Genomic DNA, 13,379 nt, shown 5'->3' with positions numbered 1-13,379 from the left:
CTGTTATTTACAGAACATGATACATCTAGTACAGATTGTCTGTTAATTACAGAACATGATACATATAGTACATGTTGTCTGTTAATTACAGAACATGATACATCTAGTACGTGTTGTCTGTTAATTACAGAACATTATACATCTAGTACGTGTTATCTGTTAATTACAGAACATGATACATCTAGTACGTGTTGTCTGTTATTTACAGAACATGATACATCTAGTACAGATTGTCTGTTATTTACAGAACATGATACATCTAGTACAAATTGTCTGTTACTTACAGAACATGATACATCTAGTACGTGTTGTCTGTTAATTACAGAACATGATACATCTAGTACGTGTTGTCTGTTAATTACAGAACATGATACATCTAGTACGTGTTGTCTGTTAATTACAGAACATGATACATCTAGTACGTGTTGTCTGTTAATTACAAAACATGATACATCTAGTACGTGTTGTCTGTTAATTACAGAACATGATACATCTAGTATGTGTTGTCTGTTACTTAAAGAACATGAGACATCTAGTACATGTTGTCTGTTAATTACAGAACATGATACATCTAGTACGTGTTGTCTGTTACTTACAGAACATGATACATCTAGTACGTGCTGTCTTTTAGTTACAGAACATGATACATCTAGTACGTGTTGTCTGTTAGTTACAGAACATGATACATCTAGTACAGATTGTCTGTTATTTACAGAACATGATACATCTAGTACAGATTGTCTGTTAGTTACAGAACATGATACATCTAGTGCAGATTGTCTGTTACTTACAGAACATGATACATCTAGTACGTGTTGTCTGTTAATTACAGAACATGATACATCTAGTACGTGTTGTCTGTTAGTTACAGAACATGATACATCTAGTACAGATTGTCTGTTAATTACAGAACATGATACATCTAGTACGTGTTGTCTGTTAGTTACAGAACATGATACATCTAGTATAGATTGTCTGTTACTTACAGAACATGATATATCTAGTACGTGTTGTTTGTTACTTACAGAACATTATACATCTAGTACGTGTTGTCTGTTACTTACAGAACATGATACATCTAGTACGTGTTGTCTGTTATTTACAGAACATGATACATCTAGTACGTGTTGTCTGTTAATTACAGAACATGATACATCTAGTACATGTTGTTTGTTACTTACAGAACATTATACATCTAGTACGTGTTGTCTGTTACTTACAGAACATGATACATCTAGTACAGATTGTCTGTTATTTACAGAACATGATACATCTAGTGCAGATTGTCTGTTACTTACAGAACATGATACATCTTGTACGTGTTGTCTGTTACTTACAGAACATGATACATCTAGTATGTGTTGTCTGTTACTTACAGACAGGGCCACCACTAGAAAGTTTGGGGCTCCTTACATAACTATTGGTCAGGGCACCCCTCCCTTTTGACATGTGCAATTGTTGACCAAGGGACTAAAACGTATATGCACTTTAATCTTTAATGCAGTCAAACTTGGAAATGTTGTAAAGGTAGTAGCACACAAACACAGAAACACACAGACACACATAAGGATTCTCATATAGACACTCAAAGAAACACACAAACAATCTCAGACACAGACACCCACACAGACACTCAGTACTTGTTTACATTGTCCTGACAAGTAATTATGTAGACTACAGTTTTGTAAAAAAAAGGAGATTTACAATACAAAAAATGGAATTCTGATTATCTTTTTATCAAGGAAGATGCCAACTATATTATAACAGCATGCAGTGGCTGAAAGGAAGGGCCCTGAACTGCCTAAACAATAATTTAAAGGTTAAGTGGTGGATTAGTGACTTCCAGAAAGGTCTCATTAGTCTCAAAGTCTGTAGAAAGATGTGAGTAATCAGTAGTAAGGTCAAAATGTCCTAAAAAGGAACAGACAATGGACACACACACGCACACAAACTCAAACACAAACTTGCACATACACCAAAGGAAACACCCACAGAGACAGCCTCAGAAAACATACAAAGACATACACACTCACAAACACCCACAGAAAACACACAAAGACATACACACACACACAGAGACACCCACAGAAAACACACAAAGACATACACACACAGACCCTCACAGAAATATCCACTGAAAATGCACAAAGACAGACACACAAACCCTCACATAGAAAAAAAAATGCATACTCACTCATAGATACACCAACAAAAGCACAGACATAAACACAGGCACCCACAGAAACACTCACATGAGGTAACATTTCTGCACATTACCATCCCCTAAATCAACAGTGTGTGGCATGCATGATAAAACTTTTGTAGCAGAAACTAAGAGATCACTTTGTAAATGTGCAAACAAAAATACTTTTGTGAATTCAAAATTGTACATTATTGATCTGTCAGAATGGGTAGATGAAGAAGTACTTTTGAAAGATTGACATATGTTTGGGGGTCCCCCCCATTTTCCCCAACCAAGAGCACCACTTCAAATCTCGTGTGCAAATGTTCCCATCTGTCAGCTGTACTTATGGATTTTGAATATGCTGCACTCTATATGGTCTTGGTGGAACCATAAGCTGTGGCACTAGGTCTCATACTATTAAATCTAGTTAAATGCAGGATTTAGGCTTGTTTGTATGTATTTCAAAATTAAGTCAGCTGTAGTGTAAACTGAACAGTGTTAAATTAATCTGTCTCCTTTCAAACACTGAGCAATCTTAGCCTGAGAGTATAACATTTTATGCAGATGTAAAAATCTTAGATAAAATGCCACCTGGCATCTGGAAAGTCCTTGCATAAAGGGGCAGTAAAATGTAATGCAATTAAATATATATATATATATATATATATATATATATATATATATATATATATATATATATATATATATATAAATAAATCATTTCCTCCAAAAGGGCACCTATTATTTGTGTATTGAGGAGGAAACATTTCTTCATTGTTTTAAATATAGAATTTCTACAGCATTGTCAAATAATCATAAAAGCACTGCTGCATATAGCTAAAAAAGTGTTTAAGGGACCCTGGCCCCACCACACAACTACCACACTGGTAGTATGTGTTGTCTGTTAATTACAAAACATGATACATCTAGTCTGTGTCTGTTATCTAGACCATACATCATGAATCTAGAACACACAACATGCACATATATCTGGCCTAGCCATATGTGTTGCAGACAAACCACCTTATATATGTACTTTAGGGCTGCCCTGACTTTAGCAAACAGAACCAGCTTTTTATACCATTTGTGCACAATCTGGGTTATTAATTAGCAGCTGGCACTGGATGCCCTTGTCTGCGCACAATATCTGACTCTTAGTTGTAGCCCCAGCTATGCACAGGACAGACGTGTGCAATGGAAACAAGTGGCATGTGGGGATAACGAGGAAAACACAAGCTGATCCCTTACAAAGCACTACAATACTCAGTGTCACAAAACAACACGCAGATTTCAGAAGTAAAACCGGCACAAAATAAAAAGATTTATTTATAATTTAGTCATAATTTTACAGCAGTTTACAGTATTGTTACATTCAGTGCAGTGTTTGAAGGGTTAATGCAAGGAATCATTTAATGCCCAAGTTATTTACTAGAACTAAATAAAAAGCTCAATTAAATAGCAAAATAAAGTTAATAATAAATATCAGTTATTTTTCAAGGAGCTGAGGACTGGCAGAGGATCCATAGACTCTGTACTGAACAGGAAAGGTCAGTGCAGGGGTCTGAGGGCTGGAAGAGGGTCCATACTGAACAGGACAGGTTAGTGCAGGGGTCTGAGGGCTGGCAGAGGGTCTGTACTGAACAGGAGAGGTCAATGCATGGGTCTGAGGGCTGGCAGAGGGTCAGTACTGAACAGAACAGGTCAGTGCAGGGTCTGAAGGCTGGCAGAGGGTCCGTACTGAACAGGACAGGTTAGTGCAGGGGTCTGAGGGCTGGCAGAGGGTCCGTATTGAACAGGACAGGTTAGTGCAGGGGTCTGACGGCTGGCAGAAGGTCAGTACTGAACAGGACAGGTTAGTGCAGGGGTCTGAAGGCTGGCAGAGGGTCCGTACTGAACAGGACAGGTTAGTGCATGGGTCTGAGGGCTGGCAGAGGGTCCGTACTGAACAGGACAGGTTAGTGCAGGGGTCTGACGGCTGGCAGAAGGTCAGTACTGAACAGGACAGGTTAGTGCAGGGGTCTGAGGGCTGGCAGAGGGTCCGTACTGAACAGGACAGGTTAGTGCAGGGGTCTGAAGGCTGGCAGAGGGTCCGTACTGAACAGGACAGGTTAGTGCATGGGTCTGAAGGCTGGCAGAGGGTCCGTACTGAACAGGACAGGTTAGTGCATGGGTCTGAGGGCTGGCAGAGGGTCCGTACTGAACAGGACAGGTTAGTGCAGGGGTCTGAGGGCTGGCAGAGGGTCCGTACTGAACAGGACAGGTCAGTGCATGGGTCTGAGGGCTGGCAGAGGGTCAGTACTGAACAGGACAGGTTAGTGCATGGGTCTGAGGGCTGGCAGAAGGTCAGTACTGAACAGGACAGGTCAGTGCATGGGTCTGAGGGCTGGCAGAAGGTCAGTACTGAACAGGACAGGTCAGTGCAGGGACAGATGATTTTTAAATGGACAGTAAAGTCATAATTAAACTTTCATGATTCAGATAGAGAATACAATTTTAAACAACTTTCCAATTTACTTCTATTAATTAATTTGCTTCCATCTCTTGTTATTCTTTGCTGAAATGTTTATCTAGGTAAGCTCAGGAGCAGCAAAGAACCTAGGTTCTAGCTGCTGATTGGTGGCTGCATATCTATACTGATTGTCATTGGCTCACCCATGTGTTCAGTTAGAAACCAGTAGTGCACTGCTGCTGCTTCAACAAATGATACCAAGAGAAAGAAGCACATTTGATAATAGAAAGTTGTATAAAATTGTACGCTCTGTCTGAATCATGAAAGAATTGTTTGGGTTTTGTATCCCTTTAAAGCTTGAATAACATAAATAATGGCACAAAGGAGAAGGTGGTAATAAGTGGTATCTACCCTATAGTTACATACGGCACCGATCAAACCGATCCTCAGACCTCCCTAACAGAATGGTCACTAATCAGCTGATTATTTCCCCTTTGCTGTAGTTCAGATATCCTCAAAATCTGGCCTGTTTGGGAGTCGTGGCAGAGAGTAGCTGTATATATACACGTGGCAGAGAGTAGCTGTACAGCTACACGTAGCAGAGAGTAGCTGTATATCTACACGTGGCAGAGAGTAGCTGTATATCTACACGTGGCAGAGAGTAGCTGTACAGCTACACATGGCAGAGAGTAGCTGTATATCTACACGTGGCAGAGAGTAAATGTACAGCTACACGTGGCAGAGAGTATCTGTATATCTACATGTGGCAGAGAGTAGCTGTATATCTACACATGGCAGAGAGTAGCTGTATATCTACATGTGGCAGAGACTAACTGTATATCTACACGTGGCAGAGAGTAGCTGTATATCTACACGTGGCAGAGAGTAACTTACAGCTACACGTGGCAGAGAGTAGCTGTATATCTACATGTGGCAGAGAGTAGCTGTATATCTACACGTGGCAGAGAGTAGCTGTATATCTACACATGGCAGAGAGTAACTGTATATCTACACGTGGCAGAGAGTAACTGTATATCTAAACATGGCAGAGAGTAGCTGTATATCTACATGTGGCAGAGAGTAGCTGTATATCTACACGTGGCAGAGAGTAGCTGTATATCTACATGTGGCAGAGAGTAACTACATCTACACTTTGCAGAGAGTAACTGTATATCTACACATGGCAGAGAGTAGCTGTATATCTACACATGGCAGAGAGTAGCTGTATATCTACATGTGGCAGAGACTAACTGTATATCTACACGTGGCAGAGAGTAGCTGTATATCTACACGTGGCAGAGAGTAACTTACAGCTACACGTGGCAGAGAGTAGCTGTATATCTACATGTGGCAGAGAGTAGCTGTATATCTACACGTGGCAGAGAGTAGCTGTATATCTACACGTGGCAGAGAGTAACTGTATATCTACACATGGCAGAGAGTAACTGTATATCTACACGTGGCAGAGAGTAACTGTATATCTAAACATGGCAGAGAGTAGCTGTATATCTACACGTGGCAGAGAGTAACTGTACATTTACACATGGCAGAGAGTAGCTGTATATCTACACATGGCAGAGAGTAACTGTATATCTACACATGGCAGAAAGTAGCTGTATATCTACACGTGGCAGAGAGTAGCTGTATATCTACACATGGCAGAAAGTAGCTGTATATCTACATGTGGCAGAGAGTAGCTGTATATCTACACATGGCAGAGAGTAGCTGTATATCTACATGTGGCAGAGAGTAGCTGTATATCTACACATGGCAGAGAGTAACTGTATATCTCCACGTGGCAGAGAGTAGCTGTATATCTACATGTGGCAGAGAGTAGCTGTATATCTACATGTGGCAGAGAGTAGCTGTATATCTACACGTGGCAAAGAGTAACTTTACAGCTACACGTGGCAGAGAGTAACTGTATATCTACATGTGGCAGAGAGTAGCTGTATAACTACACATGGCAGAGAGTAGCTGTATATATACACGTGCCAGAGAGTAGCTGTATATCTACATGTGGCAGAGAGTAGCTGTATATCTACACATGGCAGAGAGTAACTGTATATCTACACGTGGCAGAGAGTAGCTGTATATCTACACGTGGCAGAGAGTAACTGTACAGCTACACATGGCAGAGAGTAGCTGTATATCTACACGTGGCAGAGAGTAGCTGTATATCTACACATGGCAGAGAGTAACTGTACAGCTACACGTGGCAGAGAGTAGCTGTATATCTACATGTGGCAGAGAGTAACTACATCTACACATTGCAGAGAGTAACTGTATATCTACACATGGCAGAGAGTAGCTGTATATCTACACATGGCAGAGAGTAACTGTATATCTACACGTGGCAGAGAGTAGCTGTGTATCTACACATGGCAGAGAGTAACTGAATATCTACACATGGCAGAGAGTAACTGTATATCTACACGTGGCAGAGAGTAACTGTACAGCTACACGTGGCAGAGAGTAACTGTATATCTACATGTGGCAGAGAGTAGCTGTATATCTACACGTGGCAGAGAGTAGCTGTATATCTACATGTGGCAGAGAGTAACTGTACAGCTACACATGGCAGAGAGTAGCTGTATATCTACACGTGGCAGAGAGTAGCTGTATATCTACATGTGGCAGATAGCAGCTGTATATCTACACGTGACAGAGAGTAACTGTACAGCTACACGTGGCAGAGAGTAACTGTATATCTACATGTGGCAGAGAGTAGCTGTATATATACACATGGCAGAGAGTAGCTGTATATCTACATGTGGCAGAGAGTAGCTGTATATCTACACATGGCAGAGAGTAGCTGTATATCTACACGTGGCAGATAGTAGCTGTATATCTACACGTGGCAGAGAGTAACTGTACAGCTACACATGGCAGAGAGTAGCTGTATATATACACGTGGCAGAGAGTAGCTGTATATATACACGTGGCAGAGAATAACTACAGCTACACGTGGCAGAGAGTAGCTGTATATCTACATGTGGCAGAGAGTAACTGTACATCTACACATGGCAGAGAGTAACTGTATATCTACACATGGCAGAGAGTAACTGTATATCTACACATGGCAGAGAGTAGCTGTATATCTACACATGGCAGAGAGTAACTGTATATCTACACATGGCAGAGAGTAACTGTACATCTACACATGGCAGAGAGTAACTGTATATCTACACATGGCAGAGAGTAGCTGTATATCTACACATGGCAGAGAGTAACTGTATATCTACAGGTGGCAGAGAGTAGCTGTGTTTCTACGCATGGCAGAGAGTAACTGTATATCTACACATGGCAGAGAGTAACTGTATATCTACACGTGGCAGAGAGTAACTGTACAGCTACAGGTGGCAGAGAGTAACTGTATATCTACATGTGGCAGAGAGTAGCTGTATATCTACATGTGGCAGAGAGTAGCTGTATAACTACACATGACAGAGAGTAGCTGTATATATACACATGGCAGAGAGTAGCTGTATATCTACATGTGGCAGAGAGTAGCTGTATATCTACACATGGCAGAGAGTAGCTGTATATCTACACGTGGCAGAGAGTAGCTCTATATCTACACGTGGCAGAGAGTAACTGTACAGCTACACATGGCAGAGAGTAGCTGTATATCTACATGTTGCAGAGAGTAGCTGGATATCTACACGTGGCAGAGAGTAACTGTACAGCTACACGTGGCAGAGAGTAGCTGTATATCTACATGTGGCAGAGAGTAACTGTACATCTACACATGGCAGAGAGTAACTGTATATCTACACATGGCAGAGAGTAGCTGTATATCTACACATGGCGGAGAGTAACTGTATATCTACAGGTGGCAGAGAGTAGCTGTACATCTACATGTGGCAGAGAGTAGCTGTATATCTACACGTGGCAGAGAGTAGCTGTATATCTACACATGGCAGAGAGTAACTGTATATCTACACGTGGCAGAGAGTAGCTGTATATCTACACGTGGCAGAAAGTAGCTGTATATATACACGTGGCAGAGAGTAACTGTATAGCTACACGTGGCAGAGTAGCTGTATATCTACACATGGCAGAGAGTAGCTGTATATCTACACATGGCAGAGAGTAACTGTATATCTACACGTGGCAGAGAGTAGCTGTATATCTACACATGGCAGAGAGTAACTGTATATCTACACATGGCAGAGAGTAACTGTATATCTACACGTGGCAGAGAGTAGCTGTATATCTACACGTGGCAGAGAGTAACTGTATATCTACACATGGCAGAGAGTAACTGTATATCTACACGTGGCAGAGAGTAGCTGTATATCTACACGTGGCAGAGAGTAACTGTATATCTACACATGGCAGAGAGTAACTGTATATCTACACGTGGCAGAGAGTAGCTGTATATCTACACGTGGCAGAAAGTAGCTGTATATATACACATGGCAGAGAGTAGCTGTACATCTACATATGGCAGAGAGTAGCTGTATATATACACGTGGCAGAGAGTAGCTGTATATCTACACATGGCAGAGAGTAGCTGTATATCTACATGTGGCAGAGAGTAACTGTACATCTACACATGGCAGAGAGAGTAGCTGTATATCTATATGTGGCAGAGAGTAGCTGTATATCTACATGTGGCAGAGAGTAACTACATCTACATGTGGCAGAGAGTAACTGTACATCTACATGTGGCAGAGAGTAGCTGTACATCTACATGTGGCAGAGAGTAGCTGTATATCTACATGTGGCAGAGAGTAACTGTACATCTACATGTGGCAGAGAGTAGCTGTATATCTATACATGGCAGAGAGTAGCTGTATTTCTACATGTGGCAGAGAGTAGCTGTACATCTACATGTGGCAGAGAGTAACTGTACATCTACACGTGGCAGAGAGTAACTGTACATCTACATGTGGCAGAGAGTAGCTGTATATCTACATGTGGCAGAGAGTAACTGTACATCTACACATGGGAGAGAGTAGCTGTATATCTACACATGGCAGAGAGTAGCTGTATATCTACATATGGCAGAGAGTAGCTGTATATCTACACATGGCAGAGAGTAGCTGTATATCTACATGTGGCAGAGAGTAACTGTACATCTACATGTGGCAGAGAGTAGCTGTATATCTACATGTGGCAGAGAGTAACTGTACATCTACACATGGCAGAGAGTAGCTGTATATCTACACATGGCAGAGAGTAGCTGTATATCGACATGTGGCAGAGAGTAGCTGTATATCTACACATGTCAGAGAGTAGCTGTATATCTACACATGTCAGAGAGTAGCTGTATATCTACATGTGGCAGAGAGTAGCTGTATATCTACACATGGCAGAGAGTAGCTGTATATCTACATGTGGCAGAGAGTAGCTGTATATCTACATGTGGCAGAGAGTAGCTGTATATCTACATGTGGCAGAGAGTAGCTGTATATCTACACGTGGCAGAGAGTAGCTGTATCTACACGTGGCAGAGAGTAACTGTACATCTACACGTGGCAGAGAGTAGCTGTATATCTACACGTGGCAGAGAGTAGCGGTATATCTACACATGGCAGAGAGTAGTTGTACATCTACATGTGGCAGAGAGTAGCTGTATATCTACACATGGCAGAGAGTAGCTGTATATCTACATGTGGCAGAGAGTAACTGTACATCTACATGTGGCAGAGAGTAGCTGTATATCTACATGTGGCAGAGAGTAGCTGTATATCTACACGTGGCAGAGAGTAGCTGTATATCTACACGTGGCAGAGAGTAACTGTACATCTACACGTGGCAGAGAGTAGCTGTATATCTACACGTGGCAGAGAGTAGCTGTATATCTACACATGGCAGAGAGTAGTTGTACATCTACATGTGGCAGAGAGTAGCTGTATATCTACACGTGGCAGAGAGTAGCTGTATATCTACACGTGGCAGAGAGTAGCTGTATATCTACACATGGCAGAGAGTAGCTGTATATCTACACATGGCAGAGAGTAACTGTATATCTACATGTGGCAGAGAGTAGCTGTATATCTACATGTGGCAGAGAGTAGCTGTATATCTACACGTGGCAGAGAGTAGATGTATATCTACACGTGGCAGAGAGTAGCTGTATATCTACACGTGGCAGAGAGTAGCTGTATATCTACACGTGGCAGAGAGTAGCTGTATATCTACATGTGGCAGAGAGTAGCTGTATATCTACATGTGGCAGAGAGGAGCTGTATATCTACACGTGGCAGAGAGTAACTGTACATGTTGTAGCAGAGAGTAGCTGTATATCTACATGTAGCAGAGATTCGCTGTATATGTACATATAGCAGAGAGTAGCTGTATATCTACATGTAGCAGAGATTCGCTGTATATGTACATATAGCAGAGAGTAGCTGTATATCTACACGTGGCAGAGAGTAACTGTACATCTACACATGGCAGAAAGTAGCTGTATAACTACATGTGGCAGAGAGTAGCTGTACATCTACATGTGGCAGAGAGTAGCTGTATATCTACACGTGGCAGAGAGTAGCTGTAAAACTACATGTGGCAGAGAGTAGCTGTATATCTACACGTGGCAGAGAGTAGCTGTATATCTACACATGGCAGAGAGTAGCTGTATATCTACATGTGGCAGAGAGTAACTGTACATCTACACGTGGCAGAGAGTAGCTGTATATCTACATGTGGCAGAGAGTAGCTGTATATCTACATATAGCAGAGAGTAGCTGTATATCTACACGTGGCAGAGAGTAGCTGTATATCTACATGTGGCAGAGAGTAACTGTACATCTACACGTGGCAGAGAGTAACTGTACATCTACATGTGGCAGAGATTTGCTGTATATCTACATGTAGCAGAGAGTAGCTGTATATCTACACGTGGCAGAGAGTAGCTGTATATCTACACGTGGCAGAGTAGCTGTATATTTACACGTGGCAGAGAGTAGCTGTATATCTACACGTGGCAGAGAGTAGCTGTACATCTACATGTAGCAGAGATTCGCTGTATATCTACATGTAGCAGAGAGTAGCTGTACATCTACATGTGGCAGAGAGTAGCTGTATATCTACACATAGCAGAGAGTAACTGTATATCTACACGTGGCAGAGAGTAGCTGTATATCTACATGTGGCAGAGAGGAGCTGTATATCTACACGTGGCAGAGAGTAACTGTACATGTTGTAGCAGAGAGTAGCTGTATATCTTCATGTAGCAGAGATTCGCTGTATATGTACATATAGCAGAGAGTAGCTGTATATCTACACGTGGCAGAGAGTAACTGTACATCTACACGTGGCAGAAAGTAGCTATATAACTACATGTGGCAGAGAGTAGCTGTACATCTACATGTGGCAGAGAGTAGCTGTATATCTACACGTGGCAGAGAGTAGCTGTATATCTACACATGGCAGAGAGTAGCTGTATATCTACACATGGCAGAGAGTAGCTGTATATCTACATGTGGCAGAGAGTAACTGTACATCTACACGTGGCAGAGAGTAGCTATATATCTACATGTGGCAGAGAGTAGCTGTATATCTACATATAGCAGAGAGTAGCTGTATATCTACACGTGGCAGAGAGTAGCTGTATATCTACATGTGGCAGAGAGTAACTGTACATCTACACGTGGCAGAGAGTAACTGTACATCTACATGTGGCAGAGATTTGCTGTATATCTACATGTAGCAGAGAGTAGCTGTATATCTACACGTGGCAGAGAGTAGCTGTATATCTACACGTGGCAGAGAGTAGCTGTATATTTACACGTGGCAGAGAGTAGCTGTATATCTACACGTGGCAGAGAGTAGCTGTACATCTACATGTAGCAGAGATTCGCTGTATATCTACATGTAGCAGAGAGTAGCTGTATATCTACATGTGGCAGAGAGTAGCTGTATATCTACATGTGGCAGAGAGTAGCTGTATATCTACACATGGCAGAGAGTAACTGTATATCTACACGTGGCAGAGAGTAGCTGTATATCTACATGTGTCAGAGAGTAGCTGTATATCTACATGTAGCAGAGAGTAGCTGTATATCTACACGTGGCAGAGAGTAGCTGTATATCTACATGTGGCATAGAGTAGCTGTATATCTACACATGGCAGAGAGTAACTGTATATCTACACGTGGCATAGAGTAGCTGTATATCTACACGTGGCAGAGAGTAGCTGTATATCTACACGTGGCATAGAGTAGCTGTATATCTACATGTGGCAGAGAGTAGCTGTATATATACACGTGGCATAGAGTAGCTGTATATCTACACGTGGCAGAGAGTAGCTGTATATCTACACGTGGCATAGAGTAGCTGTATATCTACACGTGGCAGAGAGTAGCTGTATATCTACAAGTGGCAGAGAGTAACTGTATATCTACACGTGGCAGAGAGTAGCTGTATATCTACACATGGCAGAGAGTAGCTGTACATCTACACGTGGCATAGAGTAGCTGTATATCTACACGTGGCATAGAGTAGCTGTATATCTACAAGTGGCAGAGAGTAACTGTATATCTACACGTGGCAGAGAGTAGCTGTATATCTACACGTGGCAGAGAGTAGCGGTATATCTACACGTGGCAGAGAGTAGCTGTATATCTACACATGGCAGAGAGTAGCTGTACATCTACACGTGGCATAGAGTAGCTGTATATCTACACGTGGCATAGAGTAGCTGTATATCTACACGTGGCAGAGAGTAGCTGTATATCTACAAGTGGCAGAGAGTAACTGTATATCTACACGTGGCAGAGAGTAGCTGTATAT

Source organism: Bombina bombina, chromosome 9 (assembly GCF_027579735.1).
Source record: "Bombina bombina isolate aBomBom1 chromosome 9, aBomBom1.pri, whole genome shotgun sequence".
NCBI lineage: Eukaryota > Metazoa > Chordata > Amphibia > Anura > Bombinatoridae > Bombina > Bombina bombina.
The sequence above is the reverse complement of the archived record's forward strand: the minus strand, read 5'-3'. Positions refer to the sequence as shown.